Source organism: Nicotiana tabacum, chromosome 6 (genome assembly GCF_000715075.1).
Source record: "Nicotiana tabacum cultivar K326 chromosome 6, ASM71507v2, whole genome shotgun sequence".
Taxonomy (NCBI): domain Eukaryota; kingdom Viridiplantae; phylum Streptophyta; class Magnoliopsida; order Solanales; family Solanaceae; genus Nicotiana; species Nicotiana tabacum.
In genome coordinates this window covers 66635860-66640889 of record NC_134085.1, presented here as the reverse complement: position 1 = coordinate 66640889, position 5030 = coordinate 66635860, and positions in this window count along the sequence as shown.

Genomic DNA, 5030 nt, shown 5'->3' with positions numbered 1-5030 from the left:
TGTTCTACAGGTGGGCGCCTAATTGCCCAAATTTAAACTATATTCCCTTGTTCTCCAGGTGTGCGCCTAATTGCCAAACTTGAACTATATTCCCTTGTTCTTCAGGTGGGCGCCTGATTGCCAAAACTTGAACTGTATTGCCTTGTTCTACAGGTAAGCACATGATTTCCAAAACTTGAATTGTATTCCCTTGTTCTCCAGGTGGGCGCGTGATTGCCAAAACTTGAACTGTATTCCCTTGTTCTACAGGTAAGCACCTGATTGCCAAAAATTGAATTGTATTCCCTTGTTCTCCAGGTGGGCGCCTGATTGCCAAAGCTTGAACTGTAATCCCTTGTTCTCCAGGTGGGCAACTGATTGCCAAAATTTGAACTGTATTTTGTTCTCCAAGTGGTCGCCTGATTGCCAAAACTTGAACTGTATTCCCTTGTTCTCCAGGTGGGCACCTGATTACCAGAACTTGAACTGTATTCCTTTGTTCTTCAGGTGGGTGCCTGATTGCCAAAACATGAACTGTATTCCCTTGTTCTTCAGATGAGCGCCTAATGACCAAAATATGAACTGTATTACCTTGTTCTCTAGGTAGGCGCCTGATTGCCAAAACATGAACTGTATTCCCTTGTTCTCCAGGTGGGTGCCTAATTACCAGAACTTGAACTATATTCCCTTGTTCTCCAGGTGAGTGCCTGATTGCCAAAACATGAACTGTATTCCCTTGTTCTCCAGGTGGGCGTCTGATTGCCAAATCATGAACTGTATTCCCTTGTTCTCCAGGTGGGCACCTGATTGCCAGAACTTGAATTGTATACCCTTGTTCTCTAGGAAGGCGCCTAATTTCCGAAACATGAACTATATTCCATTGTTCACCTGGTGGGCACCTAATTGCCAAAACTTGAACTATATTACCTCGTTCTCTAGGTGGGCGCCTGATTGCCCAAACTTGAACTGTATTCCCTTATTCTCCAAGTAAGCGCCTGATTTTGAAAACATGAATTGTATTCCCTTGTTCTCCAAGTGGGTGCCTGATTACCAAAACTTGAATTATATTCCCTTGTTCTCCAGTTGGGCGCCTGATTGCCAAAACTTGAATTGTATTCCTTCTTCTCTTGGTGGGCGCCTGATTGCCCAAACTTGAATTGTATTCCCTTTTTCTCCAGGTGGGCGCCTGATTGCCAAACTTGAACTGTATTCCCTTGTTCTCCAGGTGGGCACCTGATTGCCAAAACTTGAACAGTATTCCCTTGTTCTCCAGGTGGGTGCCAGATTGCCAAAATTTGAATTGTATTCCCTTGTTCTCCGGGTAGGCGCCTGATTGCCATAACTTGAACTATTTTCCTTTGTTCTCCAGGTGGGCGCCTGATTTCTAAAAGCTAAACTGTACTCCCTTGTTCTCCAAGTGGGCGCCTGAGTAACAAAACTTAAACTATATTCCCTTATTCTCTAGGTGGGTGCCTGATTGCCAAAACTTGAACTGTAGTCCCTTGTTCTCCAGGTGGGCGGCTGATTGCAAAAAACTTGAGTTGTATTACCTTGTTCTCCAGGTGCGCCCCTTATTGCCAAAAACATGAACTGTATTCCCTTGTTCTCCAGGTGGGCACTTGATTGCCAGAACTTGAATTGTATACCCTTGTTCTCTAGGTGGGCGCCTGATTTCCAAAACATGAACTATATTCCATTGTTCACCTGGTGGGCACCTAATTGCCAAAACTTGAACTATATTCCTTTGTTCTCCAGGTGGGCGCCTGATTGCTGAAACTCGAACTGTATTCCCATATTCTCCAAGTAAGCGCCTGATTGCCAAAATATGAATTGTAATCCCTTGTTCTCCATGTGGGTGCCTGATTACAAAAACTTGAATTGTATTCCCTTGTTCTCCATGTAGGCACCTAATTGCTCAAATTTGAACTATATTCCCTTGCTCTCTTTGTGGGCGCCTGATTGCCCAAACTTGAATTGTATTCCCTTGTTCTCCAGGTGGGCGCCTGATTGCCAAACTTGAACTGTATTCCCTTGTTCTCCAGGTGGGCGCCTGATTGCCAAAACTTGAACTGTATTCCCTTGTTCTACAGGTAAGCGCCTAATTGCCAAATTTTGAATTTTATTCCCTTGTTCTCCAGGTGGGCGCCTGATTGCCATAGCTTGAACTAGTTTCCTTTATTCTCCAGGTGAGCGCCTGATTGCCTAAACTTGAAATGTATTCCGTTGTACTCCAGGTGGGCAACTAATTACCAAAACTTGAACTGTATTCACTTGTTCTCTAGGTAGGCGCCTGATTGCCAAAACATGAATTGTATTCCCTTGTTCTCCAGGTAGGTGCCTAATTACCAGAACTTGAACTATATTCCGTTGTTCTCCAGGTGAGTGCCTGATTGCCAAAATATGAACTATATTCCCTTGTTCTCTAGGTGGGCGCCTGATTGCCAAACCTTAAACTGTATTCCCTTGTTCTCCAGATGGGCGCCGGAGTGACAAAACTTAAACTTTATTCCCTTGTTCTCCTGGTGAGCGCCTAATTGCCAAAACTTGAACTATATTCCCTTGTTCTCCATGTGGGTGCCTTTTTGAGGAAATTTGAAATGTAGTCCCTTGTTCTCTAGGTGGGCGCCTGATTGCCAAAAACTTGAGCTGTATTACCTTGTTCTCCAAGTGTGCCCCTGATTGCCAAAAACTTGAACTGTATTCCCTTGTTCTCCAGGTGTGCACCTGATTGCCAGAACTTGAATTGTATTCCCTTGTTCTATAGGTGGGTGCCTGATTTCCAAAACATGAACTATATTCCCTTGTTCACCTGGTAGTCACCTAATTGCCAAAACTTGAACTATATTCCCTTGTTCTCCAGGTGGGCGCCTGATTGCCGAAAGTTGAACTGTATTCCCTTATTCTCCAAGTAAGCGCCTTTTTTCCAAAACATGAATTGTATTTCCTTGTTCTCCAAGTGGGTGCCTGATTACCAAAACTTGAATTGTATTCCCTTGTTCTCCAGGTGGGCGCCTAATTGCCCAAATTTGAACTATATTCCCTTGTTCTCTTGCTGGGCGCCTGATTGCCCAAACTTTAATTGTATTCTCTTGTTCTCCAGGTGGGCGCCTGATTGCCCAAACTTGAATTGTATTCCCTTGTTCTCCAAGTGGGCGCCTGATTGCCAAACTTGAACTGTATTCCCTTGTTCTCCAGGTGGGCGCCTGATTGCCAAAACTTGAATAGTATTCCCTTGTTCTACAGTTAAGCACCTGATTGCCAAAACTTGAATTGTATTCCCTTGTTCTCCAGGTGGGCGCCTGATTGCCAAAGCTTGAAATGTAATACCTTGTTCTCCAGGTGGGCAACTGATTGCCAAAATTTGAACTGTATTTTGTTCTCCAAGTGGTCGCCTGATTGCCAAAACTTGAATTGTATTCCCTTATTCACCAGGTGAGTGCCTGATTGCCAATAACTTGAACTGTATTCCCTTGTTCTCCAGGTGGGCACCTGATTACCAGAACTTGAACTGTATTCCCTTGTTCTCCAGGTGGGCGCCTAATTACAAAAACATGAACTGTATTCCCTTGTTCTCTAGGTAGGCGCCTGATTGCCAAAACATGAACAATATTCCCTTGTTCTCCAGGTGGGCGCCTAATTACCAGAACTTGAACTATATTCCCTTGTTATCCAGGTGAGTGCCTGATTGCCAAAACATGAACAGTATTCCCTTGTTCTCCAAGTGGGCGTCTGATTGCCAAATCATGAACTGTATTCCCTTGTTCTCCAGGTGGGCACCTGATTGCCAGAACTTGAATTGTATACCCTTGTTCTCTAGGTGGGCGCCTAATTTCCAAAACTTGAACTATATTCCATTGTTCACCTGGTGGGCACCTAATTGCCAAAACTTGAACTATATTCCCTTGTTCTCCAGGTGGGCGCCTGATTGCCGAAACTTGAACTATATTCCCTTGTTCTCCAGGTGGGTGCCTGATTGCCAAAATTTGAAATGTAGTCCCTTGTTCTCTAGGTGGGCGCCTGATTGCCAAAAACTTGAGCTGTATTACCTTGTTCTCCAGGTGTGCCCCTGATTGCCAAAAACTTGAACTGTATTCCCTTGTTCTCCAGGTGGGCACCTGATTGCCAGAACTTGAGCTGTAATCCCTTGTTCTATAGGTGGTTGCCTGATTTCCAAAACATGAACAATATTCCCTTGTTCACCTGGTGGTCACCTAATTGCCAAAACTTGAACTATATTCCCTTGTACTCCAGGTGGACGCCTGATTGCCAAAAACTTGAACTGTATTCCCTTGTTCTCCAGGTGGGCACTTCCTTGTTCTCCAGGTGGGTGCCTAATTACCAAAACACGAACTGCATTCCCTTGTTCTCTAGGTAGGCGCCTGATTGCCAAATCTAAAACTGTAATCCCTTCTTCTCCAGGTGGGCGCCTGATTGCCAAAACTTAAACTGTATTTCCTTGTTCTCCAAGTGGGCACCTAATTGCCAAAACTTGAACTGTATTCCTTTGGTCTCCAGGTGGGCGCCTAATTGCCAAAACTTGAACTGTATTCCCTTGTTCTCTAGGTGGGAACCTAATTGCCAAAACTTGAACTGTATTCCCTTGTTCTCTAGGTAGGCGCCTGATTGCCAAATCTAAAACTGTAATCTCTTCTTCTCCAGGTGGGCGCCTGATTGCCAAAACTTGAACTGTATTTCCTTGTTCTCCAAGTGGGCACCTAATTGCCAAAAGTTGAACTGTATTCCTTTGTTCTCCAGGTGGGCGCCTGATTGCCAAAACTTGAACTGTATTCCCTTGTTCTCTAGGTGGGCACCTAATTGCTAATACTTGAACTGTATTCCCTTGTTCTCCAGGTGGGCGCCTGATTGCCAAAACTTGAACTATATTCCCTTGTTCTCCATGTGGGCGCCTGATTACCAAAAACATGAATTGTGTTCCCTTGTTCTCCAGGTGGGAGCCTGATTGCCAAAAATTGAATTATATTCCCTTATTCTCCAAGTTGGTTCGTGATTACCTAAACTTGAATTGTTTTCCCTTGTTCTCCAGGTGGGCG